The 18,110-nt window shown below is 40.4% G+C and overlaps 2 long non-coding RNA genes across 2 annotated transcripts; both read left to right on the top strand.

The window, feature by feature from the left end:
- Positions 1–2,345: 2,345 nt before the first annotated feature.
- Positions 2,346–3,312, top strand: LOC120984338. Its single transcript, XR_005775244.1, has 2 exons — positions 2,346–2,514; positions 3,280–3,312. It is a non-coding gene; the product is annotated as an uncharacterized LOC120984338 (long non-coding RNA).
- A 318-nt stretch (positions 3,313–3,630) lies between these two features.
- LOC120984337 lies at positions 3,631–12,011 on the top strand. Its single transcript, XR_005775243.1, has 4 exons — positions 3,631–3,663; positions 3,823–3,976; positions 4,064–4,148; positions 11,935–12,011. It is a non-coding gene; the product is annotated as an uncharacterized LOC120984337 (long non-coding RNA).
- Positions 12,012–18,110: the final 6,099 nt, after the last annotated feature.

Here is an 18,110-nt window from a genome sequence, read left to right as displayed (position 1 = left end):
AATTTTTTAGAATATTCGTCTTTTTTTCCATCTGAAGTCATGATTCCTCCTTGCTTAAGTAACTTAAGCAGGGAGAAATCATGATTTCAGATAGAAAAAACAAGAATATATAGTGAATATTCAAAAAAAAATGTAGTACAATTTAGCTAATATAGTGCTATAATGTTTTATTTTTAATAGTTGTAATTTTTTTTCCAATCTGGACTTCAGATGAGAAAAAAATTACAACTATTAGACAAAGAAGATTATAGCACTATATTAGCTAAATTGCTCTATATTCGTTTTTTTCAAATATTCGCTATATTGCTATATATTCTTGTTTTTGAATATTACGAATATTCTAAAAATGAATATATTCGTTTTCTAGAATATTCGTCTTTTTTTCGAAAATCTGTACAGTTGTTCCACTTTGGCAAGCGTCCCCGTCACCATGGGAACGCCTGGGGGTTAGAATATACCATCGGATCTGAGTTTTCACGATCTCATTGATTCTCATTATGAAAATTCGCATTACGAAAATTCACAATCAACACTACTCCTAACGAATATTTGAATTCGCAAATATTCTACAAATATTCTACAAAATATTTGCGAAATATCGCGAATTCAAATATGACCCCTGCCGCTCATCACTACATATGAAACCCCAAAGTCAGAATTTTGAGGTACCCTTTGCTCAGGGGGTATGGACAAGGAAATTGCTGTGTGAGGAGGGGATGAGGTATTGTCCTGTTCTGTGCCAGCATTTCTCAATCGATGCCCACAGTGACGCTGTGTACAGTTTAGAGCTGTCTCCTCCCCTGGATGTATGGGAAACATCAGGGAATGTACAGTGCTCCAAAGAGCAAATCTGCTCTGTATACAATCTTACTTGGGCATCGGGAGAGCTCGGCTGTCAAAGAGCAGGACAATACATAATCTCCCCTCACAAAGTGATGTGTATTTACTGCTTTTCATACCTGACAACTTTTTGAGCCACTTATGCAGGAGGGGAGAGGTGAGCAGGAAGCTGCTGGAAATTTTTCAGTTCATGGTAACATTCCCTCCACACATCCCTCCATTTTATGGGATGTCTATCGCCCTAGTGATGCAACCCTTCAGCCATGCCCTCTTTCCCTTTTTTAAGGACCCACCCCTTTTAATGTTACTATCCTGTTCCCCTCAGAGTGTTTTTGGGCACCAGGAATGCATCTAATGATCTAAGTCCTGATGCCTCATGTAAATAGGGCAGCTCTCCGAGAGATGTTGGGAGGGTTTCCCGGCACCTGGGAGATCCTCTTTTTCCAGAGTTTCCTGGAAAGTTGGCAAGTATGTAATACAAAAAGCATGTCTACAGCTTCATGATGGTATGTTAAAATTCAGCATCTAGATGGTGGGGGCAAGAATGGTGGGGAGAGTGTCATGACTGTAGAGGTAGGGCCATAGAAGTGTAGTTTGAAACCCAGGGAAGAAAGCCATATCCTTTGCTCATGGTGTCTCGACACAGGAGCAGGTAGAGCAGTTTCTTGTGTGTCGAGTACTAGAAGAACTAGAGGACTTCTGGTCTGCAAACAACGGGGATGGAATTGTTCTCACTCAACATTTAGTCAGCGTTTACACAATGTGTTCAAGACACAATATGTCTATAGTTGTCCTGTGCTACATACTTCTCAATCATCTTTAAGACAATGTTCAACTCCACTAAAATATATGTATGGAGAATCCAAATGAGGTTTATTTCAGAATGAATCATTGTTATTATGTCACAATAGAGAGAAGGGAGGAGATCATTACATCAGAGCCTGGCTGCATGGAGATTGCAAGGACAAAACTAAACAGCATACACATACTTCAAAACTATGAAGACATGGGACATGACAGAAATGACAGAAGAATAGAATTTTTTTAATCAGGGTCCGTTACAAATTTGCATAATAACTTCAGAGCTCAAATTTTTTAAACTTTTATTTCAATGGACAATGCCTATAGGAGAGCCAATCCTGGTTATGTAAACTCACTCCAGTGTTTTAACCTTTAATGTTCAGTCACAGTTACATTTAAATGCTGCTTATTAATATCTGATGTTTATCAAATTTGTAATAGTGGCTCTACAATCTTATTCATGTAGGGGCACCACCATACCAAACCCTCAACCTCCTTTATGATGCACATAGATCCTAGTGTATATGGAAAAGGCTTGTCTTCATGAGACAATCAATCCCTTTACATTAAAAACGGCAAAAGAATATATTTTACAAGGATGCTATATAACCTTGGTTAGCTGTTTTTATGCATTCATTTAAGGTACAATTCATTTGTCTATGAGTTATCTTTACCCTGCAACATAAATAACAATTACTATTTTCTTTTGGTAGGTTCCCAATCCTGAAGAAAATGAGGCAGTCGGTACAATAACTCTCTCTCTTAAAAATTCAGGGGAATCCCATACCAACAGTAGTAAAGTTCTAGTAAAGAAGCAGCTATCCAAAATTCTAGTCCAGACAGACAAAGCCGTGTACAAACCAGGACAAGCTGGTAAGAAAAAATAAATAAAGTTGTCACGTTCACTAATAAAATCATTGGCACGATCACAAAAGGTAGTGCAGCAGTGCACAAGTCAGAACCACTAGCTGGCTCAATAACAAATTCCAAGGACAAAGTGTGCATAATGACTGCGCTAACTATCAATGTCCAGAATCCAACTAGCATGGCCGACTGCTGCTCCCTACACTACTGTGTGTTAGTAATCACAGGTATATGTACCGTTTTTTGTAGTAGACACAGGATATTTTCCACATAAACAAGCCAATTAGGCACCTACCAGCATTGGTGGCAATGGAGAGGAAAAATAAGTCCTATGTATGCAGCGTCCTCTTGTATAGACAAAAATTAACAGCCCAAGCAATGTCAATTGCAATTCTGAAGATTGCTTGAATTTTCCCCCAGTCAAAAGCTGCTTTCTCCTCTTTAAAACTCCTGTTCTATACAGAGCACACTGTGACGCCACATAAAATTTGCAACTCCATGCCAGGCAACCCCCTGTAACATACTGTATATAGGTGTAGACCACATTGCACTGATCCCCAATATATTATCAAGGTGCGCCATTTCATAAATTTGGGGCATACACACAAACCAAAGCAGTCCTAAAGCTAACACAAAAACAAATGCAAATGATAAATGTCCCCCATATTTTATTTATATTGTAGCGTCCACACTTGCCTATATTCATTGTAGAAAAAAATTCTAATGTTTTAAAGATTTTTCCAGTGACTTTGTTTTATTCTTTTTATGGAACAGTAAAATTCTGGATTCTGTCCCTTAACGAAGATTTCAAACCAGAAGATATTTTTTTTGTAAGTTTAAAGTAAAACTAATAGCAGTTAAGAAAAATAAAATGTCTCAGATTTTATGTGAATGACGGCAGTTATAAGGACTTTGTATTGATATGCCTCCAACTGAATATTGCCTCCAGAAAAAAATCATGCCATGTTTCATTGCATTGTACTGCTGTACCCTAGAACCCTAAGTTATATTTGTGGTAGATTAATAAATCCAATCAAAGTTTTAAATTCCACATCATTTTTTATTTCAAAATGGGCAGAGTATGATATTACCTTTAAGAACCCGAGAATAATCTATGTTTTTTTTTTTTTTTCTTAGATCCCGGTGGTTGAAGTACAGGTAAGAAAAGAAATAAAATAAAATTAAGTAATAATAATAATAACATACAGAGACATCCATATCACCCCTTTTGAATGTGTGTTTTATTTGGTGAATTTTTACTTTGCTTTTTAGAAGATTATAATACAAGCTTTGCTCAACTGAGGTTATTTCTTTTAGGACCCAGACAAAAATAGGATTAATCAATGGTTGAATGTGAAACTCAATCAGGGAATTGCTGAGCTCTCCTTAGATCTGACATCTGAGCCCACACTGGGAGAATACACCATTAAACTGAAAGATACATCTCATACCTTCAGTGTAGAGGAATATGGTGAGGAAATGACTATATGCTCAATACTAATATCTAACATGTGTTTGTTTATTCATCTCTAATCTGTATCTATTATGTCCTTTTCAGTTCTTCAAAAATTTGAGGTCAATATCAAGTTACCTAAATATGTTCTGTATAACAGTGAAACGTTTCCAGCTGAAGTTTGTGCCAAGTGAGTAAAAAAAATTGTTCAATTTTGGCATTATTTGATCCAAGGATACTTTTTATGGTGCAGTAGCTCCATGTGATGGCAGCATGCTTATTGCAAGTAGTAGGCTTTACTGAAGAGGTGGGTTTCCTGGTTTAAATGTTGGGGAGTTTGAAATGCCAGGGTATTGAGTTCCAGAATATGGGGGAATGCACGTGAGAAAGGAGGTCAGATATGTAAGGAGGGGACAGATTGTGGACTGCCTTCTATGTCATTGTTAGTATTTTGAACTGAATTTGGTGGGAAATGGGGAGTCAGTAAAGAGACTGTCAAAGGAGAAAGGCAGAAGAGAATTGAGGGTAGCAGAGTGGAGTTTAGATGTGTGAGTGTTAGATGGGATGCCACAGAGGAGGATGTTGCAGTAGTCCAGGCAGGTGATAACAATGGTGTACACTAGCATTTTAGTTGACTCAATGTTGAAGAAGGAGAGTAAATGAGAAATTTTGAAAGAGCCAGGTGGTGGTAAGGGTTAGGATGTGTGGCTTGAAAGACAGAGCAGAATCAAATGTTATTCCCAGAGAGTAGACCTGTGAGACTGGAGAAAGGATGGTGCTGTAATGTAAACTGTAATGGATAGGTCTGGTAGGGGGGCTGAGTTATATGGGGGGGAAGATGAATTCAGTATTCTCTATAAAGAATATTCACACACACATATTGCATATACACACATTTATACAGTATACACATGCACTTACAGCACTTACACAAATATATAGAACATATACATACACACGCGCACACTGTACTTACCGCAGTGACATCAGGTTCTGAGATTCTAGAGGGTGCCATGAACATCATCTAAACCATTTACATAGGCTGTAGCCCAAATTAGTTTCTGCTTACCAATTAAAATCAAGTACTCCATATTATCTCAAAATCAATCAAAACCTCAAAATAAGTATAGCCCCTAAAATAAATACAGACTGCCAAAAAAACTACAGACCACAGGCCACGCCCCTTACATGTATACAGACCACAGGGCAGATCTTCTGAATTAATAAGGACCCAGAATAAAGAATCCCTGAATAAATACACAATCAGAAAAATGAATACCTCAAAGCAGACCTCTGAATACAGACCCCGGAACAAAGACAGGATTTAGAATAAATACAGACCTTACAATGTAGTTCCTTCAGAAGGCGCCTGGCTGCCATGCCAAGTGTTTAGCACCCCTAAATTACAATTATGCAGTGCCGATGAGAGGACAGAAGAAGCTCCCTTCCTCTGTCCAATCTCTCAGATGACATGGCTAACACAGACATTACATCTCAGGGGTTAAACTACTGGGATTGGAGCTACCTTATTTCTCATCCAGGCACAGTGAGAACTTGGTACCAGCTGTATAAAGCAGCCGGCACCCAGGAGCACGGCTCCTCGGCCCATGATATTGCCTTGACATACTACACTGCTCAAAAAAATAAAGGGAACACAAAAATAACACATCCTAGATCTGAGTTAATTAAATATTCTTCTGAAATACTTTGTTCTTTACATAGTTGAATGTGCTGACAACAAAATCACACAAAAAGAAAAAAATGGAAATCAAATTTTTCAACCCATGGAGGTCTGGATTTGGAGTCACACTCAAAATTAAAGTGGAAAAACACACTACAGGCTGATCCAACTTTGATGTAATGTCCTTAAAACAAGTCAAAATGAGGCTCAGTAGTGTGTGTGGCCTCCACGTGCCTGTATGACCTCCCTACAACGCCTGTGCATGCTCCTGATGAGGTGGCGGACGGTCTCCTGAGGGATCTCCTCCCAGACCTGGACTAGGGTCTGCCAACTCCTGGACAGTCTGTGGTGCAACGTGACGTTGGTGGATAGAGCGAGACATGATGTCCCAGATGTGCTCAATTGGATTCAGGTCTGGGGAACGGGCGGGCCAGTCCATAGCATCAATGCCTTCATCTTGCAGGAACTGCTGACACACTCCAGCCACATGAGGTCTAGCATTGTCTTGCATTAGGAGGAACCCAGGGCCAACCGCACCAGTATATGGTCTCACAAGGGGTCTGAGGATCTCATCTCGATACCTAATGGCAGTCAGGCTACCTCTGGCGAGCACATGGAGGGCTGTGCGGCCCTCCAAAGAAATGCCACCCCACACCATTACTGACCCAATGCCAAACCGGTCATGCTGGAGGATGTTGCAGGCAGCAGAACGTTCTCCACGGTGTCTCAAGACTCTGTCACATCTGTCACATGTGCTCAGTGTGAACCTGCTTTCATCTGTGAAGAGCACAGGGCGCCAGTGGCGAATTTGCCAATCTTGGTGTTCTCTGGCAAATGCCAAACGTCCTGCACGGTGTTGGGCTGTAAGCACAACCCCCACCTGTGGACGTCGGGCCCTCATATCACCCTCATGGAGTCTGTTTCTGACCGTTTGAGCAGACACATGCACATTTGTGGCCTGCTGGAGGTCATTTTGCAGGGCTCTGGCAGTGCTTCTCCTGTTCCTCCTTGCACAAAGGCGGAGGTAGCAGTCCTGCTGCTGGGTTCTTGCCCTCCTACGGCCTCCTCCACGTCTCCTGATGTACTGGCCCGTCCCCTGGTAGCGCCTCCATGCTCTGGACACTACGTTGACAGACACAGCAAACCTTCTTGCCACAGCTCGCATTGATGTGCCATCCTGGATAAGCTGCACTACCTGAGCCACTTGTGTGGGTTGTAGACTCCGTCTCATGCTACCACTAGAGTGAAAGCACCGCCAGCATTCAAAAGTGACCAAAACATCAGCCAGGAAGCATAGGAACTGAGAAGAGGTCTGTGGTCACCACCTGCAGAACCACTCCTTTATTGGGGGTGTCTTGTTAATTGCCTATAATTTCCACCTGTTGTCTATCCCATTTGCACAACAGCATGTGAAATTGATTGTCACTCAGTGTTGCTTCCTAAGTGGGCAGTTTGATTTCACAGAAGTGCGATTGACTTGGAGTTAAATTGTGTTGTTTAAGTGTTCCCTTTATTTTTTTGAGCAGTGTATTATAGCACAGAGCATTAAGGAGCAACATTCTGTGATGTCACAGAATAAAAAGGGGTTAATCAGCTTGATGAGCTGATATATACGAGGGTAAGTAAAAAATTATCCACATTTTTTTAATCAACTTTCAGTTTTTTAGCATAATTTCTCAAGTCACTACTTCGCAGGTGTTATGTCAGTTATTTTGCACCTGTGGTGCGAGAAGCAATGGCTGCACGACTTTTGATGTGCACAAAAGAAGAGCATCATGTCTCCTGATACATTCTCAATTAGCCTCTGTAGTAGAAGAGCCGCTGGAAATTTTTAATAAAAACCAATTGAACAAATGATTTTTAGCCTAAAATGAATGCAATAATACTAAAATATGCCCCCAGAGGTGTCCATAGCCTTTAACCACTTCAGCCCCCTTAGCTTAAACACCCTTAATGACCAGGCCACTTTTTACACTTCTGCACTACACTACTTTCACAGTTTATTGCTCGGTCATGCAACTTACCACCCAAATGAATTTTACCTCCTTTTCTTCTCACTAATAGAGCTTTCATTTGGTGGTATTTCATTGCTGCTGACATTTTTACTTTTTTTGTTATTAATCAAAATTTAACGATTTTTTTGCAAAAAAATGACATTTTTCACTTTCAGTTGTAAAATTTTGCAAAAAAACAACATCCATATATAAATTTTTCTCTAAATTTATTGTTCTACATGTCTTTGATAAAAAAAAATGTTTGGGTAAAAAAAAAATGGTTTGGGTAAAAGTTATAGCATTTACAAACTATGGTACAAAAATTTGAATTTCCGCTTTTTAAAGCAGCTCTGACTTTCTGAGCACCTGTCATGTTTCCTGAGGTTCTATAATGGCCAGACAGTACAAACACCCCACAAATGACCCCATTTCGGAAGGTAGACACCCTAAGGTATTCGCTGATGGGCATAGTGAGTTCATAGAACGTTTTATTTTTTGTCACAAGTTAGCGGAAAATGATGATTATTTTAATTTTTTTTTCTTACAAAGTCTCATATTCCACTAACTTGTGACAAAAAATAAAAACTTCCATGGACTCACTATGCCGATCACGAAATACCTTGGGGTGTCTTCTTTCCAAAATAGGATCACTTGTGGGGTAGTTATACTGCCCTGGCATTTTAGGGGCCCAAATGCGTTAAAATCCGAAAGGTGCTCTTTGGAATGTGGGCCCCTTTGCCCACCTAGGCTGCAAAAAAGTGTCACACATCTGGTATTGCCGTACTCAGGAGAAGTTGGGCAATGTGTTTTGGGGTGTCATTTTACATATACCCATGCTGGGTGAGAGAAATATCTTGGCAAACGACAACTTTTCCCATTTTTTTTATACAAAGTTGGCATTTGACAAAGATATTTATCTCACCCAGCATGGGTATATGTAAAATGACACCCCAAAACACATTGCCCAACTTCTCCTGAGTACGGCAATACCACATGTGTGACACTTTTTTGCAGCCGTATGTGTTTTGCGTTTCCCATCCATGTATCCGTGGATCTGTAAAAAAACATACGGACGTCTGAATGGAGCCTTACAGGGGGGTGATCAATGACAGGGGGGTGATCAATGACAGGGGGGTGATCAGGGAGTCTATATGGGGTGATCACCCCCCTGTCATTGATCACCCCCCTGTAAGGCTCTATTCAGACGTCCGTATGTGTTTTGCGGATCCGATCCATGTATCCGTGGATCCGTAAAAAACATACGGACGTCTGAATGGAGCCTTACAGGGAGGTGATCAATGACAGGGGGGTGATCAGGGAGTCTATATGGGGTGATCACCCCCCTGTAAGGCTCCATTCAGACGTCCGTATGTGTTTTGCGGATCCGATCCATGTATCCGTGGATCCGTAAAAAACATACGGACGTCTGAATGGAGCCTTACAAGGGGGTGGTCAATGACAGGGGGGTGATCAATGACAGGGGGGTGATCAGGGAGTCTATATGGGGTGATCAGGGGTGATCAGGGGTTAACAAGGGGTTAATAAGTGACAGGGGGGGTGTAGTGTAGTGGTGTTTGGTGCTACTTATTGCTGAGCTGCCTGTGTCCTCTGGTGGTCGATCCAAGCAAAAGGGACCACCAGAGGACCAGGTATATTAGATGCTGTTATCAAAACAGCATCTAATATACCTGTTAGGGGTTAAAAAAAATCGCATCTCCAGCCTGCCAGCGAACGATCGCCGCTGGCAGGCTGGAAATCCACTCGTTTACCTTCCGATCCTGTGAACGCGCGCGCCTGTGTGCGCGCGTTCACAGGAAATCTCGCGTCTCACGAGATGACGCGTATATGCGTGACTCTGTGCAGAGCTGCCGCCTCCGGAACGCGATCCTGCGTTAGGCGGTCCGGAGGCGGTTAAGGCAGACAGCTCATGCTTGTTCTGCTGTTTAACCAAGAGACTCCCCCCCCCCCTTACTGTTATAACCGATTGGAGCGTTATAAAAGTAGGGATATAAACCACAAAGGAAATTGCTGAATTAAAACAATTTTGAAATATCTTATTCAATCATCTTCAAAACGTAAAGTATTTTTTCACAGTCACACAGTCAGCTGTTTTTATACTAATTCTCATTTTTCATAAATACTAGTGATGAGTGAGCATGCTCGGCCAAACCGCTATGCTCAGCAGATCCGAGTGTTTTGCTGAATAATTCAGGTGCTCAAACACAATTTAATACAATGGAAATCAATGGGAGAACCTGAAGCACCCCCTGCTCGGAAGAGTAGAGGATGTCTAGTTCATAAAAAAAGTTAGAAATTAATGGAAACCCCATCAAAATGATTTGGAAACAGCATTAAGAGAATAGCTGGATGTATCTTACACTCCTATTATGTACAACATACAATAGACAACCACACAAAGGCTATATGCCAAACGCCAGGTATGTGCCCAATCTATCCATGAGACAGATAACAGCCAACACACCTTACAACGGCAGCCTTGCAAACCAGCTCTCATATGACTGATACCCAGTAAACCTCAAAGTTATTTTGCATCTGTTGGATGGCTTGGGTGGACCTGCACACCTAGATCAATATCATTAGGGCAACAAAAAGTTTTCCGATTGTCTTAACATAATATTCAATAACCTTTCTATCAAGTTTTGACATGTAAAAACTAATTTGCATAAACATGGGCTTATGGGAAAGACATGCAAATGAGCAGATGCAAATAGTAGTGTAGAAGCAGCACTATGCGGTCTCACGATAATACGTATATTTCAATGCAACAGCCTCACCATAGGCCCTTGATCAATCAGGCCATGTAGTATGCATAGAAAAAAGAAGATGGCTCCGGCAGCATTCCGCAAAATCAAAAGTTCTTTAATAATAACCTCAAGACACAAAACAGCAACGTTTCGACTGAAGAACAGTCTTTGTCAAGCCTAATAACATCAATAATGATAGGTATATATATACCCCCCACATAAAATGCACGCCCCATTACATCATCAATACGGATCAATGTATAATAGAATACATATGTCCACAGACTAACTTACACCTGGTGATACATCAGCCACAGTCGTGTTTTTCGCCTCGGCGTTCTCATGTGTGTAGTGCGCAGCCGTGCCTCAATCCATGTGCATAACCGGATGTGTCATACGTCACCATGGTGACCGGCGGCGCACGTGTCTCTGGCCAATCAGCTACCGAAGGTAACCGCTGACGTCACAGACTGTGCGTCCACCCTGTGAACTTCTTTCAAATGCGCACGTCTGTGCGTCAGCTTCATAGTTTAGATCGCGAGTTATTACCCAGCTTTCCCAGTGTCAGATTTTATCACTGAGTTATTACCCAGCTTCCCCAGTGTTAGATATCATCTTAGTGTAGATCGCAAATATTCTAATCACTAATTTTTATTGTGAATTTTCCATGCAAAAGGCTTGTCATAAGACTCAGTCAAATATTCTTGTCAAAAGACTATGGCGCTATTTAGTAGAATATTAGACTTGTCATAAGACTGTGAAACCAATAGAGGGCGCTGTTCATAACTCAATAACGCCATCTATTGGTATTCATAGTCTTATGAAAAACAAGGCAGATTCTGCTCATTTGCATGTCTTTCCCATAAGCCCATGTTTATGCAAATGAGTTTTTACATGACAAAACTGTATAGAAAGGTTATTGAATATTATGTTAGGACAATTGGAAAACTTTTGGTCGCCCTAATGATATTGATCTTGGTGTGCAGGTCCACCCAAGCCATCCAACAGATGCAAAATAATTTTGAGTTTTACTGCTTCTTAGTCATATGAGAGCTAGTTTGGAATATCTTATAGTGCACAAGGCTGCTGTTGCAAGGTGTATTGGCTGTTATCTGACTCCTAGATAGATAGATGGCTTGCACATATCTGTCTTTTGGCATATAGCCTTTGTGTGGTTGTCTATTGTATGTCATACATGATAGGAGTCTAAGATGTATCCAGCTATCCTCTTAATGCTGTTTCCAAACAGTTTTGATGGGTTTTCCATTAATTTCTAACCTTTTTTTATGAACCATACACTCTCTTCTCTTCCGAGCATGGGGTGCCTGGTTGTCTCCCATTGACTTCCATTATACTCGGGTGCTTGGCCGAGCACACAAATATAGCAATGTGTTTGGGCCGAACACCCGAATACTTTGGTGCTCGCTCATCACTAATAAATACGCAATCATTTATATACCTTTTATGCCTTTACTTTTTTTTTCTAATTATTTGTCTTATTAAAGTGTGTTCTCATTATTTCCTTTTAATCTTTAGGTACACATATGGAAAGCCAGTACAAGGGGATTTTACAGCTTCTATTTGCCGTGAATCTTTAGCATTTTATTATATTAATTTAAGGAGGGGTCCTTATGAACCCACAATATGTGCTAATTTCACTGGAAAGGTGAGGTCCTATTTTTCATACTAAAGTATCACCTAACTGAATAAATAACTTATCAAACTGATTAGAATTTAACTTAAATAATTCTATCAGGAGTTCAGAGATAAGGTATACACATGAGCCATCAGGGCTTCTATCTGACGGGACTCACTGTGAGCAGGAAACCTGCTACTTTACATTTCCACAGAGACTGACATCTGTACAAAGTAAAGGGCTAAGAGATGAGCGAATTAAAAAAAAAATTGATTCGGCATCTTTGCCGAAGTTCCACAAGAAGTTTGATTAGTTATGCATTTATTTGTCACAAATCCCTATAAATCAGGTATACCCAGGCCACTCTGCCTTAGGCCTCATGCACACGACCGTTGTTCTGGTCCACATCCGAGCCGCAGTTTTTGTGGCTCGGGTGCAGACCCATTCACTTTAATGGAGCCGCAAAAGATGCAAAAGATGCAGACGGCACTCTGTGTGCTGTCCGCATCCGTTGCGTAGCCTCGCAAAAAAAATATAACATGTCCTATTGTCTGTTTTGCGGACAAGAATAGGCATTTCTACAATGGGCTGTCTGTTCCATTCCGCAAATTGTGGAAGGCACACGGACCGCAAAAAACGGTATGGTCGTGTGCATAAGGCCTTAGGGTTTACCGTTGTTCTGGTCCGCATCCGAGCCACAGTTTTTGCGGCTCAGGTGCGGACCCATTCACTTCAATAGGACCGCAAAAGATGCGGACAGCACTCTGTGTGCTTTCCGCATCCGTTGCTCTGTTACGTAGCCCCGCAAAAAAAATATAACATGTCCTATTCTTGTCTGTTTTGCAGACAAGAATAGGCATTTCTACAATGGGCCACTTGTTCTGTTCCGCAAATTGCGGAATTCACACGGATGGCTTCCGTGTTTTGCGGATCCGCAATTTGCGAATCACAAAAAATGGAACGGTCGTGTGCATAAGGCCTTAGGGTATGGCCACACGGAGCAGCCATGCTGAGAGCAGGTTGTTGCCATGCTGCGGTGAAGAATCGTGCAGCCAATTAGCCTGCAGCTGCCTTTCATTTCATAATGAAGACTGCACTGTATAGTCTGTCTTCATTGTAATGACCGCAGGGCACCTTTAAAAAGGGGCTGTCACTGATATGGGGTTTAGCTACTTAGGTGGGGGCACAATTTGCTGGCATACCCACTTCTCCCACCCCAGCACTCTCCTGACCTACAGGTGGGAGCCTTTCTTGTGCCATCTGCTTTCCCCCTTTTCCACATCATCTAATATCGATGAGAATATGTAATCAGGGACATCATGTTCCTCCTCTCTCTGCATCTTGCTGACTTTTCTAGGACATAGAGACTTAGAAGGATGATTTGGAAGAAGTAAAGCCACCAGCAAAAGATGAGGATGCTCATTATTAAGATCTGGACCCCCAAGGCATGGACCCGGAAGTCACTGACAGTCGGGCCCCTGCTGCATACGCCGGCATCGCTGAAGACCAGCGTATTAACACTTCGTATGCCGCGGTCTCCATCAGGTCCCCGCGCTGTAGTTGCGGGACCCGATGGCAGAGAAGGCAAGCCCGATGCCTTCCATAGGCATCGGGGCTTGCCTTCTACGGAAGCCTGTGAGATCCAGCCCTTAGGCTGGGTCTCACAGGCAGGCTGTCAGCATAAAATCTGACAGCCAATGAATTATAGGCTCTATAAAAATATCACATGATCCACTCCCTCACCTGAACGTTGTAGAAAAAATAAAATAAAAACTGTGCTAAAACACCAACATCAAAAAGGCGTATACCCCCTAAAATAGTACCAATCAAGCCATCACCTCATCCCACAAAAAACGAGCCCCTACATAAAACATAAAAAAAAAAAATATGGCTCTCAGAATATGGAGACACTAAAACATGATTTTTTGTTTCAAAAATGCTTTTATTGTGTTAAAAGTGAAAAAAAAAATAAGTAGACATATTAGGTATGTCCGTGTGCATAACAGCGAGGTCTATTAAAATATAAAATGATTTAATCCCTCAGGTGAGCACTGTAAAAAATAAAAACGGTTTAAAAAAGGCAATTTTTTGTCACCTTACACAAAAAGTGTAATACCAAGCGATCAAAAAGTTATACGCACCCTAAAATAAAATTAAACCTTCATCTAATCCCACAAAAAATGATCCCCTAAGACAATCACCCAAAAAAAACTAAAAAAAACTAAAAAATGCTTTTAACGTAAATAATTAAAAAAGTATACATATTAGGTATTGTCGCGACCGTAACAACCTTCTGTATAAAAATATCATGTGATCTAACCCCTCAGGCGAACACCGTAAAAAAAAAGAAATTAAAAAGTGTGTAAAAAAAAGCAATTTTCGCCTTACATCACAAAAAGTGTAATACCAATAGATCAAAAATTCATATGTACCCTAAAATAGTACCTATTAAATCGCCATCTAATACCAAAAAAAATTAGCCCCTACGTAGAACAGTCACCCAAAAAATAAAAAAAACTATAGATTTCAGAATATGGAGACACTAAAAAAATCTATTTTTTTCAAAAATGCTTTATTATGTAAAACTGAAACACACAACCCAAAAAAGTAGTCATATTTGGTATTGTCGTGTCCGAAGCAACCTGCTCTTTAAAAATAGCACATGATCTAACCTGTCAGATGAACATTGTAAAAAATAAAAAGTTAAAAACGGTGCCAAAACAGCTATTTTTGTTACCTTACCTCACAAAAAGTGTAATCTAAAGCAACCAAAAATAATATGTACCCTAAAATAGTACCAAAAAAACTGCCACCTTATCTCGTATTTTCCAAAATGGGGTCTTTTTTTGGAGTTTCTACTCTAGGGGTGCATCAGGGAGTCTGGTCTTCAAATATGACATTGCAACTTAAAATTATCTCAGTGTAATCTGCTCTCCAAAAACCACATGGCGCTCCTTTCCTTCTGCACCCTGCCGTGTGCCCGTACAGCAGTTTACAATCGCAATCACAAATGGGGTGTTTCTGTAAATTACAGAATTAGGGTAATAAATATTGAGTTTTGTTTGGCTGTTAACCCTTTCTTTGTTAGCGGAAAAAATTTATTAAAATTAAAAATCTGCCAAAGAAGTGAAATTCTGAAATTTCATCTACATTTTCCTTTAATTCTTCTGGAACACCTAATGGGTTGCCAAATACCTTGAGGGGTGTATTTTCCAAAATGGGGTCACTTTTTTGGAGTTTCTACTCTAAAGGTGCATCAGGGGGTCTTCAAATGTGACATGGCAACTTAAAATTATCCTAGTGAAATCTGCCCTCCAAAAACCACATGGCGCCCCTTTCCTTCTGTGCTCTACCATGTACCCGTACAGAGGTTAACGACCATACAGTATAATAAATGTTTTTGTAAACTACAGAATCAGGGCAATAAATATTGAGTTTTGTTTGGTTGTTAACCCTTGTTTTGTTACTGGTAAAAAAAATATTAAAAATAGATGAAAATCTGCCAAAAAGTGAAATTCTGAAATTTCATCTACATTTTCCTTTAATTCTTGTGGAACACCTAAAGGGTTAATAAAGTTTGTAAGCCCCACAAAGTGACTTCAGCTTTTATAAAGGCAGTAGACAGTTTAGACAGGACATCTACCCACAAGTGTAGCAACTTTGACGCGTTTCGAACAATAGTTCTTAGTCGTAACAATGAGCTGTGTTACCTCTGGTGGTTTTATGCTGGTTTGTAGAGTAATTACTCACTGCCCCCCACCTGCAGGGCGGGGGAGCAGAGCAGGCAAAGCACACTTTAACCTCTTATTTTCCAGATGTAGCAGTGCTCATGTGTTTTACAATATGCATTGATAATTTATGCATCCACATATAGTCATCAGTTTGTCAATTAAATCAAACGTGAAATATAACATAAATAAAAACAGTATAAATAATAAAATTACGGTAGAGTATCAAATGTCATGATAGCAGTAGAACACCACACCAGTTATATACCACCGCATCCATGCATGGATCCATATGTGACAGTGTTCCACTGTTATATCTGACATAGGCTCTTTTCCTCTCCCCGCTCCCGCTAGTACTCTCAATTGCAGTGTAAAAGGTAATATGATGCAAAAAGACCATTGGTCAATAGAAATACAAGAGCTCTTTTTTCATATTCAGGCCATTAGGATGCCTGGTATTCAATTTGAAAATCCAGAAGGCTTCTCTCAGTCTCACTAGACGTTTAAAATCTCCTCCTCTGCTAGGTAGTCTCACTTGTTCTATTGCAAAAGCTTTGAAATTGCGCGCTTGGCTTTCATGTTTGCAAATAAAGTGTCTGGCCGCATTGGATATGTTCACACTGTGCGGATTTTTTATGTAGTTAAGGTGCTCCAAAATTCGAGTTTTGAGCTTTCTGGTGGTGCAGCCCACATACATCATGTCACAGGCTACACATTTTATAATGTATATCACCCCTATTGAATTACAATTAATATATGATTTGATTGGGTAGGTATGGGAATTATTAGCATCATGGAAGGTTTTTGTATTCACTGCATATGTGCAGGTGCGGCAGCGTAAGCTTCCGCATTTGGTAAAACCTTTATAGATTAGCCATGGATCCCGTTTATGTTTAACCCTTTGTGTATACATAGATGGAGACAAATCGTTTCCTATAGTTCTTGGCCGTCTTGACACAATTCTGCAACCTTGTTTTAGCATACAGTGCAATACTTCGTCATCATAGAGGATAGGTAAATATCTCTTAATAATTTGTTGTATTTTTTCGAATTGTTTGCTGTATGTTAAAACAAGTGTGGGTAGATTTTCATTGTCATTTTTATCTGATCCTACAACTCCAGGTTTCTGTTTAAAATTATTTTTCTCACGGATTGGGAAGAGTAATTCTTTCCTATTTTTACTTTTTGTTATAGCTAGACCTCTGGATATCATCCATTTGGGGTATGCTCTCTGTTTTAATCTATCTGCAATAATTTGGGCTTCTATTTCAAAAGCCGCTGCAGTACTGCAGTTTCTGTAGGCACGTGTGAACTCTCCCACAGGGATTGATTTTATTGTATGAGTAGGGTGGTGGCTGTTTGCCCGTAACAGAGTATTCCCTGTTATTTCCTTGCGATAGGTTTTAGTTTGAATGATTTGGCCAGGTTTTCCCAGAAGTGTAAGGTCAAGGAAATTGATACTTTGTGAATGCTCCATATGTGTGAATTTTAAATTATATGCATTATTTTCAAGGTATCACATGAAGTGCTGTATGGCAGGCACATCGCCACTCCATATGAGGAGCATATCATCTATGTACCTGCCATACCACACCACATGTTCCCTGAAAGGATTTTTCACATTATAAACATATGCTTCCTCCCAATAAGACATTGTCAAATTAGCCAGGGAGGGTGAGTACTTCGCACCCATTGATACGCCAGAGGTCTGTACATAGTATATAGAGTTAAACGAGAAGTAATTGTGAGACATGAGGAATTGGGTGACGGATAGGATGTAATCTATAAGATCCTCAGAAAAATTGCTATATTTGTGCAGGTGAAATTCCAGTGCTAGCATTGCCACATGATGTGGTATCGATGGGTAAAGCGACACCACATCAATAGACAGCCATCTATAATTTTCGTCCCAAGTCATATCATAAAAAGATTGTAGAATTGAAGTAGTGTCTTTAATGTACCCTGGAATTCTTTTAACCAAGGGCTGCAAATTGCAGTCTAGCCACTCCCCTAGCCTTTCTGTTAGGGATCCAATTCCACTGACTATGGGACGTAGAGGAGGGGGGAATTAACCCTTGTGGATTTTCGGAAGAGCATGCATTATGGGTGTAACTGTAAATTCGACATTTAAATAGCTGAATTGCTTTTGACTAATATGATTACACTCCAAGCCCCTTCTTAGGATATCTAGAAATTCTACCCTGTATTTAAGCTGGGGATCTGTATCCAACCTTTGATATACTGCAGAGTCTGAGAGCAATTTATTCATTTGTTCACAGTACATGTCACAATCCAGGACGACAATCTTTTTATGATATGACTTGGGACGAAAATTATAGATGGCCGTC

Source organism: Bufo bufo, unplaced genomic scaffold (genome assembly GCF_905171765.1).
Source record: "Bufo bufo unplaced genomic scaffold, aBufBuf1.1, whole genome shotgun sequence".
Taxonomy (NCBI): Eukaryota; Metazoa; Chordata; class Amphibia; order Anura; family Bufonidae; genus Bufo; species Bufo bufo.
The sequence above is the reverse complement of the archived record's forward strand: the minus strand, read 5'-3'. Positions and strand labels throughout refer to the sequence as shown.